The following is a 19,161-nucleotide window of genomic DNA, read 5'->3' as shown; positions in this document are numbered from 1 at the left end:
CATATCCCCAAATACAGCCACATTCTGAAGTGCTGGGAGTTAGGGCTTTAACATATATGAATTTCGGTACAGACACAATTCAGCCTGTAACAAGATCTCGCATGACTGAAATCAAAGTGTCAGCTGGCGCCATTCACTCATCTGAGGTCTGAGGGTCTTCCTCAGGTTCATTGGTTGTTAACCAATTCATTTTTGGTTCGACTAAGTTGTTAGTATGGAAAAATATTAAAAAATAAAATATACCCACTTGCAAAATATACCTCTTTCGAATAATTTTTCTTATCAGTAAGCTACCAGGATAATTATTCAGATTAGACCAAAGTCAAACTCTAGAGTGATAGTTATATGTACATTTTAGATTACACATTTATCTATGTACATAAAAGGAAAAAAAAAGCATTCAGTGGACCTTCATATTAGTCTCTAGGTTCCTCTCCCTATAGAATTGTTTTATCTCTTAACCACTCAAAAGAATGATCTTCATCTTGTTCCAGCACCAGATGTTCTGTTCTGAATAGCCACTTTTTAAACGACACTATATGAGTAAGTCTTCCTCTGATTGTATGCATTTACTCAATAACTATCAAGTATTTACCAATTGCTATTTATGGAAGCCTTTACATTATATTCCATTATATGATGCAAAACACCATTAAACTCAATAAATACTCAATAAAGGGAATCGACATGCGATGGTGTAGTGGTCTATCTCTCTGTCTCTGTCTCTCTGTTCTTTCTCTTGTATGTTTGTTCCATGATCCCAGTTTTGTTCTGTCTGGTTTGATCAGATATTCTCACAGGTTGAGATGAATACAAACGTCACTTCTTGCTTGTGATCCAAACTGAAATTAGAGCCTTTATTGGGCAAAAGCAAAGAAACACCACTATTCCTTGAAATTAGTGATAACTCTTTCTCGGTTCCTCTGCTCTACATATCCTAAGCTTCTCAGGTGAAATGTGACTATTTAGCAACCATTTTCATTCTCAGTCTACTTGGTGTGTCTTATCCTAATTTTATATGGTACTTGAGTATCCTAATACTGATGGATTAAACTTTTACTGTGTTAAAACAATGTTAAGGAAAACTCTGCTATAAAGTTTCATAATTCTTAATATTCTTCTTTCATCTTCTTCAATCCACTCAATTTTTTTTTTTCATTTTCCCCCAGTATTTTTTCTCATCCTTGCTAGGGTAGTGTTTTGATTACATCTTCAGACAGGTTTTTCTTATAGATTTTGAGAAAATCTGAATGTAAGTTCACATCACTACAAACAATTTCAGAAAACATGGACTTCTCACTTGAAATTTAGACTACAAATTCACTAGCTGCACTCAACTTATAGGAATATAAATTCTTATCAGTCATTAAATGGAATTAACTTTTAATCTATATAATGAGTTAGTCTTAAGAAATTTTTCGTATTTACACTGATAGTCAAGGATATTTTGAGAGGTAACTAGATATTACTTGATATAATTAGTAACTTGGAATATATTCTTTCTAGTAAATGTCAACTCAAGTGCTCTAACTTCATTACTACATTAATATAAATTCTTAATATCAGATACCAATGAGAAAAATGCTACATAAGAAAATCCAAAGATGTGAAAAATTAACTGGAGTTGACAGTTGTTTTTCAAAAAGATTTTTTTCTTTTTTGCCTTAACACAAAGTTTTACAACATTGTAAATCACTTGCATTAGAATCACCTGAGTTGATGTTTTGTTTTGTTTTTTCAACTCAGATATATATGGCCAACCTCTGACACACTAATCAGAATTTCTGAGGAGACACCTGCAGTGATTTCAACAAGTTCATTGATTCATTCAACTAACATCTCAGTGCCTACAATGTACTGGACAGTGTTCTAGGTACTAGTGATACAACCATGAATTGATCTTGCCTACCTGAAACTACGTTCTATTTGCTGGGAGACAGGAAAAGAACAGATTAATTTTGAAATAATTGCAATGTCTGAGGTGATAAGTGCTGTTGATAAAAGAAAGCACCTCAGGGGGTTAAGGACTCCTACTAGGGGAAAAGGGAGTTAGAAATTTCAATTTCAACTAGAATAATAAAAAAAAAAGACACCATGGACAAAGGCATGAAGAAGAAGAGGGAATGAGCCAACAAGATGTGTAAAGGCAAGGACTTGCCAGGCAGAAAAAACTGGAATTGAGATGGATGCTGCCTGTTATGTCTGAATAACAGCAAGAAGACCCATGTAGCTCAAGGGGGCTGATTGCTCAAGAGACAGTATTGCTCAATCCATGAGACAATAGATCCTTGGGACAGACTGCCAGTGCCTCTGTCAACCATTCATTTGTAGTATGACATCAAGAAACTTTCTTAATTGCTCTGTGCCTCAATTTCTTCATCTATAAAATGGGTTAATAATTGTGCCCACCCGATTAGGTTGTTATGAAACTTAATGAGTTAGTGTTTGTAACTGCTTGGCACTTGTATTATTAGGGTTCTCCAGAGAAACAGAATCAATAGGCTAAATATAGATGTATATAAGAGGAAATGTATTATAGGAGTTGATTCATGGGGTTATGGAGCCTGAGCAGTCCCACAGTCTGCTGTGTACAAGCTGAAGAACCAGAAAAGCTGGTGGTATAATTCAGTCTGAGTCTGAAGCCCTGAAAACCATAGGATCACTAGTGTAAGCCCGAGAGTTCAATGGTCTGGGAATACCAACGTCCAAGGGCAGGAAAAGATGGACTTTCCAGCTCAAGAAGAGAAAATTCACCCTTTTTTCCCTCTTTTGTTGTATTGGGGCCCTCAACAGACTAGAAGATGCCCACCTACACTGGTGAGGGAAGAACTTTATTTGGTCTACTGAATCAAATCAAGAAACACCTCCACCAAGTTCCCTAGAAATATGTTTTGCCAGCTGTCTGGGTATCCCTTATCCCAGTTACGTTGAACCATGAAAGCAACCTTCACAGCACTCATCAAAACAGAGAATAACAGAACAGGAAGTCAGAAGGGTAAAGAGCAGCCAATTTGTAGAACTCTGACTTTTACTCTGATTCAGTTGGGAAACCATTACAGGTTTTGAGTGGAGGACAATCTGACATACGTTTTAAGTGGGAGAAACATTTGTATTTTGTTTCACTCTCAACTAACAAACTATTTGGAAGGAATGCTTTGAAGTTCAGATCCAACTTGTCATCATTTATTTTATTTTATTGTTGTGGCTCTCAACACCCAATTGCAAAAATCTCTTGTGTTTAAAATAGCCTCAGGGTTAATTTTCGGAGGGCTAATTTATTCTCCACCATCTGTTATCCTACTAATCAGTAGTAGAGTACAACTCATATTTTCCCCGTTACTGCAACCAAATACAACTTATTATTTCCAAAATTCCTGACTCCTAGTTCCCTCATCCATATTATAGGATACACATGTTTGTCCAGCTTATCTCACTGTGTTATTTGAGTCAGCTGAGAAAAAAAAAAATATATGAACTCACTGGACTTAGTCAAACTATAGAAACAAATGTTTGATAATCCATGGCTCTGTGCCAGCTTTTTAAGTATTAAACCACTGGAGCTACTTACTTCTGTACTACATTTTAAAGTTGGTAAGACTCATTTGAACAGAAAAGTTCTGCTTATTATTTCACAGACACCTAGCTGAGTTATCATTTAAAGTATCATCATTAGAGACAGTCTACACTCCCTGGAATATTAAGGAGTCAGATTGGTCTAATCACAAGGGGCCCAAGGTATCCCTGTTACGCTTCATCTCCTGGACCATCTTCACCTCTGCTCACCTGGCTGTCTGTTCTTCCAGAACTAGTTTGCCAAAGTATCCACTCCTGTCCTTTCTGACTTTTATCCTTTTCCTGTATCAGAGAAGAATGAGGACAGTGTCCTATTTGTTCATTTACAAATCCATGCATTCTCTACATGTACTTTTGGAATTCCTAATTTGTGCCAAGTTTGTTTTTTTCTCCCCTTCATTTCATGAGTTATTAGTTAATCTGAAGGTTAACATTTTGGATCTTGAGTACTTAAACCCGTACCTCAAGCACTGAGCGATAATATATCTCAACGACTGTAGAGCTGAAATTCATCTAAAGCAAAGGCAGACATCACACTGGGGAATGTACATACCAAGCTCTACAGCTGTAGACTGCCCCCAGTAAAACCACTGACCAAGGGCTGATGCTCACTGACACGAGTTCACGTGTGTGTTTAGGGGTGAGGATGGCAGTGGGAATAGTGACAAATTCAATGTTTGGGTGATGGTTAGATGATATAGAGGCACATCAGGTCCTCTTAATCTTAAGATTAAGGATGAGGAATGAGAATACACTAAAATCACATTAATGTGCAGCACAGGAGAACAAATATCCTATTATACACTTTTAACTAAGCATTCTAGGACCCTTTTCCTTGACTACTCATTAAGAATTGGGCTATATTCTCTCATCAAAGTGAATATACTGTCTTTTCAGTTACTAGTTTCCTACATGTCAGTCTTTTTTTTTTCTCTTTGTTTCTCATCAAAGAGCAATGCAACTTTGGTTATAAACAGCAAGTGCTAGAAATTGCCAGCTGGATGCTCTACTTCCAGGCAATGACAATAAGAAGGGGCTGATGAACAACAGCTCATGTTGCTGATGAGATGCAATTAAAGGGGCAAATAAGGATAAGTGTTCCACTTGACACACACACACACACACACACACACACACCACTAGGCTGGTCAGATTTCACAAAGCTGCTCTATTTTCTTCCTTTCAATTGCCTAACGATGCCAGGATTCCTGATATGCCCAACTGAATTTTCCCCAGATTAATTCCATCATTCTGAAAATAACCAAGTCTAAAATAATGATGATGTCAAACAGAGAAGTGGTTCTTAGCCTTGGGGATAAGGAGGCCAGCACCTCTCCAGAGCGGCATGGAGGTTTGTTGGAATGATGTCTTGCCTGTAGCATTGCAGTGGAACCTAGAGACAGTATCCATGGCAATTTGTGCGGCTTCAACCCTTCCATCACATGGCATTTCTATATGGACTCATGAAATGACACAGGTAATACATCTGCGCTCACATACAGTCACTGTGTTGCTGTGTTAGTTATTGAAATTGTACTTCCAAAGTCTAATGTCTCCAAATTACTCAGTATCCCACTCTCAGTGAATTTAGGATTCTCTGTAGAATCACTCATGACCAGATATCTTCAATTTTTCCTAAGCAATCAGTGATCCTTTTTTTGTTGTTTTTTTAACTTACCTTAGGTGGAAAATAATGATGCTTTCACTTACTGAGTCTGGAGAAGGCAAGGGGTTTGCAGTGCCAGTACCAGCGATGGGAAGGCAGTAAACAGAAGGCTTAGGACCACAAGCCTAGAGTCAGTGAAGTCTGGGTTCAAATCCCAACTCTGTCCTATAATGACAGTAACTCAGCCAAGCTACTTGAACTTGCTAAGCTTCAGTTTCCTCAACTATAAGAAAATACACGGAGTGGGGGGAGTGGTGGTGGGGTGAACTGGGAGATTGGGATTGACATGTATACACTAATATGTATAAAATAGGTAAATAATAAGAACCTGTTGTGTAAAAAATAAAAAAAAAATAAAATTCAAGGAAAAAAAAGACAGAATTTCTAAATAAGAGGGTTCATATTAGGAATTAATGAGGGAGAAAAAGCATGAAAAGCCATTGACTGGTATATAGTAAATGCTCAGAAAAGTTATATGGTTTATAAATTCTTAAGCTAAAGAATTCCTAACCTATACAATTAACTGCTATTGTGAATTTGATTTTTATTTAATTCCTTATTAACAAATTGAAAACATAAAAAGTCAAAGCTAGGCTGAGCTTTTCTTCCTTTGTAGGATGTCATATTTTACTTTATAATTAATGCATTACTCAAGACTAATCATACCCTTGATTCTAACTCCAGTTTTCATGATGATGAAAGTTAGAGAATTTCAGCCCCCAGGCTGGAGAGGGTAAAATGGCTTATTACTTGGTAGAAGGAAGAAATAATAAGAAAGTTATTTATAGGCATCAACCAATGATTGCATGATTTTGACTGGGAAATGGTTGATCAGGGGGCAATTTTTGAGATCTAATAGAATAGAAGCATATGAATTGTTATAAGCATCCCGAGTTTGTCCCGGCTGTGAGCACCAACTCATTTTTAAAGTGTCTCTGCCTCAGCCTTCTGTTTTATAAAATAATTCTACTTTCCATTATTTACAAGGCATAGTTTATACCTGAAGCCTACTTTAAAAGCATCATCACTCTGAGGGTTTTGCAGAGTAAGATAGTTTACAACGGCAGGGAAGCTGAGTAATTTCAAAGCCACAGTTCCCACTACAATGTCGATGTCAACATTACACCAAATACACCCATTAACTGAAAACTCTGCTTTGAAATCAGCCTGTTCGGGCTTGTGACATCGTCTGCTTATGTGAATGTATTTGTATTCACTGCCATATTATGCTTTGAGTTGGGGAACGCAGATGCTATAACGTAGGCTGGAAATACTATGTTTTGAAAAAGTTACATCCTGAATGTCTGCCTGCACCCTCTGTGTGTTTTATCCTCAATTGAAATGTTCATATAAAAGGAAAGATAATGATGTGATTCATTTACTGGCTGCAAGGAAAGAATGTGTGAGTTCGCAGAGCAGCTGCCCACCTTTTTGGGCTTTGAATTCCTTCTAGTGGACTTGCACGTTTCAGACAGGAGATACTTATAAGGCTCTTTGTTTCCTTAATTGCTGCCAAAAGAATATATAGGAAAACAGAACTGCTCATTTTTGATTTGCTTGTCCCACCCGTGTCCCTGCCTATGGATCCCGAGAGGACCACTGAAAATGAGTGACCCTTTTGAAATGAGTGAACTGACCTCTCCTCCCCCTACACCCTCTCCTCAAAACATGAGAACAAAAGAATGCCTTTTCAAAGACTGAGTAAATAAAAACAAATATCCTTTATAACAAGAATTCCTTGGACCAGCTCTGTCAGATTCTTACGTTTCAGGCAGAGGACGTGAAGATCATCCACTTCGTGGTCATCCATCAGGTCATCCATCCAAACATAATACTTAGTCACCAACACATTCATAGAAATAAAAATAAGCCACTTGTAACCAATTTCCCACCAGCCCCAATAAAATGTTTTCAGGAGTGTTTTGGTTTTCTACTGCTGTGTAACAAGCTACTCCTGTACTGATTGACCTAAAACAACAATTATTTTATTTATTCATGATGCTGAGGGTCAGGAATGTGGGCAGTGTCCAGCTCTGCATATTACCTGCTTCATATGGTATCGGCTGGCCGCAAGGACTGTTGGGAGGTCCAAAATGGCCTCCTCATGCACGTGCAGACAGTGCTGACGACTGGCTGGGAGTTTAGGCTGAGCCTGTGTGGTCCTTACATGACCCTCTTTATGTGGATGCTTAGGCATCTTCACAGCCTGGTGGCGGGCTTTCAAGAAGGAGCATTCAGGCGGGATGAGAATGGACACTTCAGATCACTTAAGGCTTGGCCTCGAGAGTAACATGGCTTCACTTCTGTACAGTGAAAACTCCATTCTGTTAGTTATCCTTCATTCTGTTAGTCAAAGCCAGTCATCGTATCCCCCCAAACTCGAAGGGAAGAGGAATAGGCCTCACCCTTCAAAAGAATAAGTAACAAAGATTTTAGGGCTATCTTTAATCCACTATAGCCTCATGACACCAAAACCAGATTAAAGATTAGCTTTAGAAAATAATTACTTGCTTTCCCAAGTTTGAGTTTTGACCTCCATTTAAACACTGAATGCTCTGAAGAGCCCAAGAGCACACAGTACCATCATATAAAGACAGTCAAGTTCTAGGACTCAAAGCATTATATATTAATTGAATCTGAAAAAGAATATATATATATATATATATCACTTTGCTGTACACCTGAAACTAACACAGCATGCTAAATCAACTATACTTCAATTTTTAAAAGAAAGATAAACTGAGATTTTTTTTAAAAAGGTTTGTTTCAGATGGAAGGAATACATTGTTCAAAAATATCCTTTAAATGTCCGTATGAATGCCTTTCCCCCCGGGATAGACTTAGAAGATGAGTTCATATACATTAGGCTTAGAATGTTGCCATCTTTCTGTAATACTGAAACAGTAAACAGAGAGCTAAAAAAAGTGGGGTGGGGTGAGAAATCGTCTGGCCAAGTATATGGCACTATGCGTCAAAAAGAGAAAAAAAATCTCTTTGATCTTGTCTGGCAATTTGGTACCTGTGCACCTGAATCTAGGTGCAATCAGATAAGCCTGAGTACTTTGCTTAGTACAGGTTTGACAAGTCAAGATACTGGTAAAGATTCTTAGTGTTGATTCTGCTACTAAATCCAAATAGCATGACTAAACCTAGCAGAATCTGAGATACATTTTTAAGATTCCCAGCTCCCCTCTCTTTTCCCCCCAAAGAAATATGTGCATTCCATCTGTCTTATTTTTGTTAAGACCAAAGGCATCCCTGGAAGGTTATGAAGTCTCTTTTATTATTCCTTTTTAACTGTTAGGGAAATAGTTTGGTGTTAAGCGATTTGCTCAGATTTGACAGTTAGAGACAGAACTTACTTGAAGCTCTCATCTCCTGCCTCTCTATGAAGTGATTTTTTTTTTCACCCCACTGGCAGATGCACACAAATGTTATTATATGCAATTTACTAAATTCCCAAGAGAACAAAACCATACCTTTAATTAATTGATGATGCCAAGTTCAAGAGACATTAATGATGCTAATACCCAGCATCCATTATGCTAGATCATCATATCATCCATATAGTAATATTTCTTGTCAGGGCTAAGGGACTTCAGGTTGATGATAATTACAGCAAGGATTACTGAGGCTGGAAATACTGCATTTAAAAACGATTTCTAGTCATCCTTTCATGCCCACTCTTCCTAAAACCTTCAGCCTCAGTAGGAGGAGGGAAATACAAGAAAATACTTGCAGAGGCTGGTAAACTGGACCTTTCACACCATTTAAAGAACAGTTATCTTCAGTGAATTGTGGTTATGTGGCCATATAAACCCAGTGTAGCCAGACTTTTCAATATTTCAAATAAAACAAGAAATCCAGATTTTTACATGCACTATCCATATTTTTAAATGTTAGCAATAATTCAAAATTAAAGCAGTGTGTGTACCAGTTTTCTGGTGGTGGGAGGAAGGGCAAAAAAAGGGTAAAAACAAATACGCATACATTTTCATTGGACATACCAAGTACCAAGTTTGAGACATTAGTTTGAGCTTCCTTGATGCCTTTGTTCTTTTATATAAGTCAAGCAAGATGTTAGAAACATTTTTCTTGTTTCCTTTCATTGCCTCCTAAGCCCCCAAAGCAAAACACATGTAGAAATACATATATGCAAACATAAATGTACAACATCCATATATACATACAAATAATAAGTGCGGTTTCTGTGATATTGTAGATGTTATGGTCTGATAGATTTCAAAAAATGACCATAAAATCTTCCATTCCTGTATGTTCATCTATTTGCTGCTTCGCCCATCAACAGGTTGAGTCTATTTCGCTACCTTTGTATCTGGGCTTGACCATATAATTTATTTAATTATTAAGATATTAGCGAATGTGACACAAGCAGAGCCTTGAAAAGCCCTTGTGTCCTGGGGTTTGCCTCTCTTACTGCTCTGTGGAACTCTTTTTTACCATCAGGTGAATAAGCTCAGGCTGACCTGAAACTACATGGAGGGGGTGTCCAGCTAGCCCAGCTAACCCAGTCTGCCCATCTGTACCAGCTGAACCCCAGCCATGGACCAGTTGAGTGAACCCAGACCAGAAGAGCCAGCTGGTTGAGCCACAGGATCATAAGAAGTAATCAATGTATGTATTTGAAGCTACTCTCTGACTCATATGTTATTAAGGAAAGACAGTAGTCTTTAGGAACAAAGAGTTGGTTATTTTATAGCTGTGTGACCCTGGGTAAGTTACTTGAGTCTCCCTAAATCCCAGTCCTCAACTAAATACAACCTATCATATGGGAATAAAATGGCATATATCTTATATCAATAGCGATTTCAATCTATCATCTATCTATCTACCTACCTACCTACCTACCTATCTAATTGTCCTTCCATCCTTCTGTTCGTCTATCTATCACCTAACATAGTTCTTGGTATTGAATGCCATAGAAGACATTAAAATATCAGTGACCTTTTTCTTCTTTGTTATTTGTAAAGCGTCCCATATAATTATATAACTATGGTTTCTGCTTCCAAGGCATATTCTCAGATATATATATATTTTTAATTAACTCTTTGCAAAAACCTTGCTTGGCATATAAGGTAACCTTTCAGCTAATTAAGAAATAACCAAACTGAAACTCAGAGAGTTACAGCAATTGGTTTAGGGAATAAAGTTAATGACGCTGGAGGCATTTGAAACCAAGTACGTTGTCTTGCACTCCTTGAAGAGTAATATTTTTCCTCTAGCTTCTAAATGAAACAAAGGCATCGTTTCTGGTGAATAGTTATCCAGTGTGTAGGCCTTCAAGGAAAATATTATAAGTTTTGAAATTATTTTTAAATGGCAATTTTTGAGTCTGCCAAAGCGTATATTTTCACAGATGTTTTTATATCTATACAAGGAAAAAAAAAAACTGTGAAAGGCAAAGTGAAGATCTAAGGATCTGATGCTAATCAAAATCACAGTATCTGCAGGAATGCTTTTCACATTTTCTCTCCATCCTTGAGTTACACTGCTAATCAAATTAAGTGAAGATACACTGAATATTTTTAAGAGAGGGAATAAAAATACTGTTAGGGTTTTAGAAAACAGATATCCTTTTGTCTACACTTGAAAACTATCCATGGTTATCCATCAAAGTTGTTGCAGTTCTCACCCTTGATCCCTTATGGGGTTTGACCTCCACCACAACCTTCCAAACTCTGCTTCCATTTTATTTTCCACCTGTCTTGTCTCCCCTTTGCAACTCTATTGCTTTAAATAAGTGCTTTTATTATTTTTTTCCTCTTTCTTTTCCCAGCTTCTTTCATGCCACTCCCTAAACATGGAAAGAGCTCTACTTATCTTTACAGTTCCTTTTCCCTCTTTCTTAGTAAAAAGAAAACTTAATAAAAAATTTAAAAAAAAAACAAATAAAATTTAAGTGTGTCATATTTTATGCAGAAGTCCAAAGCCAAGTTCACTGACCATCTTGCTCACCTGATTGAACTGAGTAACCATCAAGAAGTCAGTCAGCATCTTCTTATCATTTTTATCTGTTACTCTGACTATGGGTTTTTGGGAATCAAGAGCTTGGTGGATCCTAATGTTTTTAAATGACTGTTGTGTGATATTTTACAGTTACAACTTATAATTTACAAAAATTAAAAAATAAACATGCTTTCACTGGTAAAGTATCTCCTTTCTCTTTCTTCCTTCTTCCTCTCAAGTACATGTGGGAGTTTCTATTATCACCAACATCTGGTCTTTGAGGCCAAAAATTAAAACTACAAACTTGCTTTAAAAAAAAAAAATACATGTGCACAAAAACACAGCTGTCTGTAGGTTTCTTTTGATCCCACTGTAAAAGAAGCTACATGTCATTTTCTTGATTTGAGGCTTTTCGAAGAGAGGGAACTACCAGACCTGAGTCTTCTCACTCTCATCCTTTTCATCTTCCTCCTTAGGGCACAGCATGTGTGGGAATCATGGGCAAAAAGACACTCTTTCATGCATCGATGATTCTATCACATTTTGGTGGAAAAATAATTTGAACAAACTGAGGCCTCCACTCACTTTTGGGGGCATCTTTTGAAAGACACCACACATTGAGCCTGTTTCAAATTTGCTTTTCCAACGGGATTGTTTTGATAAGGGAGGGAAGCGTTATGTGAACTTATTATGTGATCATACTAATTCCAGAGTCATTTTAGGTGGTGGATGAAGGGACTGTATTTTCAAACTCATCAAATGGTACCAAGGGTAAACCTATAAAATTCTTTCAAGTATTTCATAAAATCAGTGTCCAGGCCATACGATATTTTCCCCTTGTTTATGCAGAATAAAACAAAAAATATATTTAGAACCACCAAACCTTATTTAGAGGAGATTACACAAAAATGGGCATGACAAAACTCATGATCCCTATACAGTGATAGGAAGACAAAAATGCCAGTAGAGTCCACCCTTTGTTTAAATGATAATATCAATTTTTCACGCGCAGTTTTCCTAGAGATGCAAAATAGCAGCAAAACAGGGATTCGTTTTCAAAATTGGCCAGAATTTTCCTTCAGCTTTATTGAGGTATAATTGACAAATAAAATGGTGGTATTGTTTATTGTACACAGTGTGATGATTCAACATACGTATACATTGTAGAAGGATTCCCACCATCCAGTTAACTAGTGAATCATCATTTCTCATATTTACCTGTTTTGAGGGTAAGAACACTTAAGTTCTGCTTTCCTAGCAAATTTTAGTTAACTAACACATTATTATCAAGTATAGTCACCATGCTGCATATTTGATCCTCAGACCTTATTCATCTTATCACTGAAAGTTTGTACCTTTTTACTAACCTCTCCCTATTTCCCACATGTCCCAGTCCCTGGCAAATATCATTCTACTCTCTGTTTCTATGAGTTTGACTTTTTTAAAAGGTTCAACATTTAAGTGATACCTTACAGTGTTTGTGTTTCTCTCCCTGTCTTGTTTCACTTAGCATACTGCCCTCTAGTTTCATCCATTTTGTAGTATATGGCATGGATACATACTATATGGTTTCAGGTCTTATGTTCAAGTCTTTAATCCAGTTTAAGTTGATTTGTATGAGTAGTGCAAGATGGGGGTCCAGTTTCATTCTTTTACATGTAGCTATCCAGTTTTCACATCACCATTTACAAAAGAGCTCATTCTTTCCCCCTGTATATTTTTGGTACATTTGTTGAAAATTAATTGACCATATATGCATGGGTTTATTTCTGGACTCTCTATTTTGTTCTATTAATCTATATGTCTGTTTTTATGCCAATACTATACTCTTTTTTTTTTTTTTTTTTTTTTTGCGGTACGCAGGCCTCTCACTGCTGTGGCCTCTCCCGTTGCGGAGCACAGGCTCTGGATGCACAGGCTCAGCGGCCATGGCTCACGGGCCCAGCCGCTACACGGCATGTGGGATCTTCCCGGACCGGGGCATGAACCCGCGTCCCCTGCATCGGCAGACAGACTCTCAACAACTGTGCCACCAGGGAAGCCCTCCAATACCATACTCTTTTGATTACTATAGCTTTGTAATATAATTTGAATCCAGGAAGTGTGATGCCTCCAGCTTTGGTCTTCTTTCTCAATTTTTTTTGTCTATATGGGATTTTTGTAGTTCTATACAAATTTTATAATTATTTTTCTATTTCTGTAGAAAATGTCATTGAAATTTTGATAGGGATTGCTGTGAATCTGTAGATCACTTTGGATATTAAGGACATTTTCACAATATTAATTCTTTCAAATCATGAACTTGTAATAACTTTCCATTTATTTGCATCTTCTTCAATTTCTTTCATCAGTGTTTTATAATTTTCAGTATACATATCTTTTACTTCCTTAGTTAAGTTTATTCCTATGTATTTTATTATGTTTGATCCAATTGTAAATGGGATTTTTTTCTTAATTTTCTCTTTTGGATAGTTTGTTTTTAGTGTATGGAAACATCACAGATTTTTGTATGTTGATTCTGTCTCCTGTAACTTCACTGAATTTGTTTATTAGAAGTTTTGGGCTAGGATCTTTAGGCTTTTCAATATAGTGCCATTTGCATAAAGAGACAATTTTACTTTTTCCGTTCTGATTTGGATGCCTTTTATTTCTTTTTTCATGTCTAATTACTCTGGATAGTACTTCCAGTGTGATGATTAAAAGTGGTGAGAATGGGCATTCTTGACTTGTTCCTGATCTTAGAGATGCTTGTTGCTTTTCATCTTTGAGTATGATGTTAGCTGTGGGCTTGTCATATATAGCCATTAATATGTTGAGGTATATTCCTTCCATACCCAGTTTATTGAGAATTTTTATTATGAAACGGGGTTGAATTTTGTCAAATGTGTTTTTTTCATCTTTTGAAATAATTATATGATTTTTATTTTATTTATATGGTAATTTTTCTTTGTTGGGATGTTTATGATAACTGATTTAATCTCTCTACTAGCAATTAATCTATTCAGGTTTTCTATTTCTTCATGATTCAGTTTTGGTAAGTTATATGTTTCTAGGAATTTATATATTTCTTCTAGGTTATTTAATTTGTTACCATACAATTGTTTATAGTAGTTTCTTATGGTCCTTATATTTCTGTGTCATCAGTTGTAATGTTTTCTCTTTCACTTCTGATTTTACTTATTTGTGTCTTCTCTCTTTTATTTTCTTATCTAGCTAAAGTTTTGTCAATTTTGTTTATTTTTTTTCAAAATCTAGCTCTTATTTTCATTGATATTTTTTTCCTGTTGTCTTTTTGGTCTCTATTTCAATTATTTTTACTCTGATTTTTACTTCCTTCCTACTACTAACTTTACACTTAGTTTTTCTTTTTCTAGTTCCTTGAGATGTAAAGTTAGGTTGTTTTTTTGAGATATTTCTTGTTTTCTTAATGTAGGTGTTTATTGCTATAAACTTTCCTCTTAGAACTGCTTTTGCTACATTCTGTAGATCTCAGTATGCTGTTTTTCCATTTTCATTTGTATCAAGATATTTTTTTAATTTCTTTTTTGATTTCTTCTTTGACCTATTGGTTATTCAGGGACTTATTGTTTAATTTCAACATATTTGTTAATTTTCCAATTTTTCTCCCTTAATTGATTTCTACTTTCATATCATTGCTGTCAGAAAAGATGCTTTATATGATTTCAGTCTTCTTAAGTTTATTAAGACTTGTTTTGTGGCATAACATATGACCTACTTGGAGAATATTCCATGTGTGTTTGAGAAGAATTTTTCTTCTGCTGCTATTGAATGGAATGTTTTTTATATGTCTGTTAGGTTTATTTGGTCCAACCTATAATTTGAGTACAATGATTCCTCACTGATTTTTGTTTGGATGATCTATCCAATGTTGACACTAGGGTGTTGAATTCCCCTGCTATTTTTGTACTGTCTATTTCTTTCTTCTGATCTGTTAGCATTTAATTTAGATATTTATGTACTCAAATGTTGGGTACATAAATATTTATAATTGTTATATCTTCTTAATTAATTGACCCATAATGACATTTTTTATCTCTTGTTATTGTTTTTGGCATAAAGTCTCTTTTGCCTGAAATAAATATATCTATATCTACCCTGCTTTCTTCTGGTTTCCATTTGTATGGAATATCTTTGTCCATCCCTTCACTTTCAGTCTAGGATTGTCCCTAAAACTGAAATGAGTCTCTTGTATGCAACATATAGTAAGGTTCTTGGTTTTTCTTTTCTTTCTTCCTTCCTTCCTTCCTTTCTTTCTTTCTTTCTTTCTTTCTTTCTTTCTTTCTTTCTTTCTTTCTTCTTCCTTCCTTCCTTCCTTCCTTTCTCCCTCCCTTTCTTTCTTTCTTCTTTCTTTCATCCATTAAGCCACTCTATGTATTTGATTAGGGAATTTAATTTATTTAAAGTAATTATTGGTATATATATATACTTACTATTGCCATTTGTTAATTATTTTCTGGTTGTTTTGTTGTTTCTTATTTTCCTTTTGTCCTTTCTTACTCTCTTCTTTTAGATTTGATGATTTTCTGCAGTGGTATGCTTTGATCACTTTCTCTTTATCTTTCATTTATTTATTTATTTATTTATTTGTGGTATGCGGGCCTCTCACTGTTGTGGCCTCTCCAGTTGCAGAGCACAGGCTCCAGACACGCAGGCTCAGCGGCCATGGCACACGGACCCAGCCAGTCTGTGGCATGTGGGATCTTCCCAGACCGGGACACAAACCCGCGTCCCCTGCATCGGCAGGTGGACTCTCAACCACTGTGCCACCAGGGAAGCCCTCTGTTTATCTTTCATGTGTCTACTATACATTTTTTGCTTTGTGGTTACCATGACACTTACATCAAACATCTAATTCGTATAGCAATCTATTTTAAGCTAACAATTTAACTTTAAAACACACATTTTTACACTCCCACACATTTTATGGTTTTGATGATGCAGTTTACATCTTTGTATATTGTGTTTATATTAACAAATTATTATAGTCATAGTTACCTATGTCTTTTAACCTTAATATTAGAGTTGTAAGTGATTTACACATCATCATTACAATATTAGAGTATTCTGAATTTGATTATATAATTATATTTACCAGTGACTTTTACATGTGCATAAGTTTTCCTGTTACTAATTACTGTCATTTAATTTCACCTTGAAGAATTCCCTTTAATATTTCTTATAAAGCTGGTCTTGTAATGAACTCCTCAGCTTTTGTTTTTCTGAAAATCTCTTTAACTTTCATTCAATACTGAATGTCAGCTTTGCCAGATAGAGTATTCTTGGTTGATAGTTTTTCTTACAGCCCTTTGAATATATCAACCCCACTCCCTTCTGGTCTGCAAGGTTTCTGCTGAGAAATTAACTGATAATGTTACGGAAGTTCTCTGTAACAAATTGCTTTTCTATTGCTACTTTTAAGAATCTCTCTTGGTCTTTAAGAGACAAGTTTGATAATTTAATATGTCTTGGCATAGATCTCTTTGGACTCATCTTATTTGGTACTTTTTGGGCTTTGCTGATGGAGGTCTGTTTCTTTCACCAGATTAGGAAAGTTTTGGCTGTTATTTCTTCAGATAATCTTCCTCTCCCTTTCTCTCTGTCTTCTACTTCTGGAACTCCTATAATATGTATATTCAGTGCTTGATGATGTACTTACTATAAGTCCCTTAAGCTATCTTTACTCTTTTTCATTCTCTCTCTTTTTTTTTTTCCTTTTTGTTCCTCTGATTGGGTTAATTCCACTGCCCTGAGTTTGCTGATCCTTTCTTCTGCTTGATCTAGACTGATGTTAACTTCTCTATTGAATTTTTTAGTTTAGTTATTATATTTTTCAGCTCTATGATTTCTGTTTTGTACTTTTTTATAGTTTCCATATTTTTTTGAAAATCTCAATTTGTTCAGGCATTGCTCTTCTGACCTTGGTGAACATCTTTAATAACCATTATTTTCAGCTGTCTCTCATGTAAATTATTTATCTCCATTTCCTCAAGATTTGTCTCTGGAGATTTATCTTGTTCCTTTGTTTTGAATATTTTCCCCTATTTCTTTTTTCTTTTTTTTCTTTTTTTTCCTTAATGCTCTGTGTCACTTTCTGCACATTAAATAGTCACCTCTTCCGTTGACAGACTGGCTTCATGGAGATGAACCTCATCAGTCTGGGCAGAACTCCTGGTTGCTTTTAACCTTTGTGATTGCACAAGCTGTCTTCTTTTTCTTAATGGTTCCCAGTAATTGAGGTTGTGCTAAGTCTTGTCAGTGTCCCAAAGTGGAAGATTGCAGTCAGCACCTAAATTCAGACTGATTAGAAGCTGGACCCTTAGGCAGGAGCTGAGAAAGTATTCAGTCAAAGCCCTTCTAGGGAAAGCCTGGATGATGGGAATTTTTGCCTGTTCCCTTTGTGCTGAGCCAAGGGGAGTGATAATATGCTCATTAACAACTGCTCTTTTGTTCATTACAATATAATCCTGTGAGACTCTTGAATGCAAGCCCCATTGGCTTTCAGAATTAGGTGATTTGGGGTCCATCCCTTGGGTGGCAGGCTTAAAACTTGAGGCACTAGATGTGGTCTAAACCATTTGCTCTTCAGGGGAAATCTGGGAGTTGGAGATTCCCTCTTGATTATATGGCACTGTGCCAAGGGTGGGGGTTATAGTATTAGTCTGTCTCAGACTTTCATACCTATTTCAATGTGTGTACTTTCTCATTTGCCTGAGGTGTAGGAGTCACTCAACTATTTTCCATATTTCTTTCAGAGGGAATTGCTCTGTGTATAGCGGTATACTTGGTGTGTCTGTGGGCAGATGGAAATTCAAGAGCATCCTATGTCGTCATCTTGATACTGAGCCCTGAGAAAAAACGTTAAAGTCCCTTAGATTATTGTTTAATGGTAAATATGCTAATATATTATTTAAATAATATGCTTTAAAGGAAAATTAAAGCATGACAGGACACACATTTTTCAGTAAAGTAGCTGAATAAATTATAAAACAGATTTTGTAAATTAATAGAGCCTCTAGATTTTTGCTTTCAATAAGTGGAATAAATTTGTTCTATGGCAATCCATTTGTTATATTATAGATGGTGGTTTGGAAAATTTTGGTTATCTAAGGCTGAGACAGCCTTCTAAACCTGTACTGGCAGGGAAATAAAATGTCTATTTTAAATATTATAAATAAAAGATAGTTTTTTCTTTTTTTCAAAAATTAATGCAAATAAACAAAAAGCATAAAAATATGGTTCTACTAAATATTTTCTTTTTTTCAGTTACTTGTTCCAAATCCCACATTTTATTTATAGACTACAGCTAAGAGATCTTGCTTTGAAAACAATAAATAAAAAGATTCAGTAAATGGCAATAAATCATGAATTCATAATTTCAGATGGGACTACTGGAATTCTCAAAAGTTTTCAATAGTAGCATGATTTCCAAGATTGTTATCTCTGCTTCATCTCTCTCTATATACCAGAAGTTTAGCATTACATTTGTGGGCATTTTTTGGTAGTAGTAAGCTACCAACATTCCTTGAGTAGCAATTTAGTTTACTCTTATGAAAAAAAGTTCTGATTTTTAATGACTTTTTTCTATTGTACTTCATAGTCCATATTCTTAATATATACATGTATGTGTATGTATGTAAAAACATGTGTATTATATATGTTATGTATATTTATATATATATATATATCTCATTTTCTTACTTTTGTGTCTAGACTAGTTCTGTATATAAACTAAATGTTCATTAAATATTTGGTAAGTATATTTAAATATATTTTCATATAAACACAGATACACACATAGATATGCACATACATTTTAAGTCTGTTATTTATTGCTAGAGGGATAGGAATGTTGACATTGATTTTGGCATAGGCTATGGTCACATGGGAGGTGGTTTCCAAGTTTGGGTAGTAGAATGCAAAGCAGATCTCCCCCA

This window comes from Globicephala melas, chromosome 2 (genome assembly GCF_963455315.2).
Source record: "Globicephala melas chromosome 2, mGloMel1.2, whole genome shotgun sequence".
Lineage (NCBI taxonomy): Eukaryota > Metazoa > Chordata > Mammalia > Artiodactyla > Delphinidae > Globicephala > Globicephala melas.
This window is presented reverse-complemented; position numbering follows the sequence as displayed.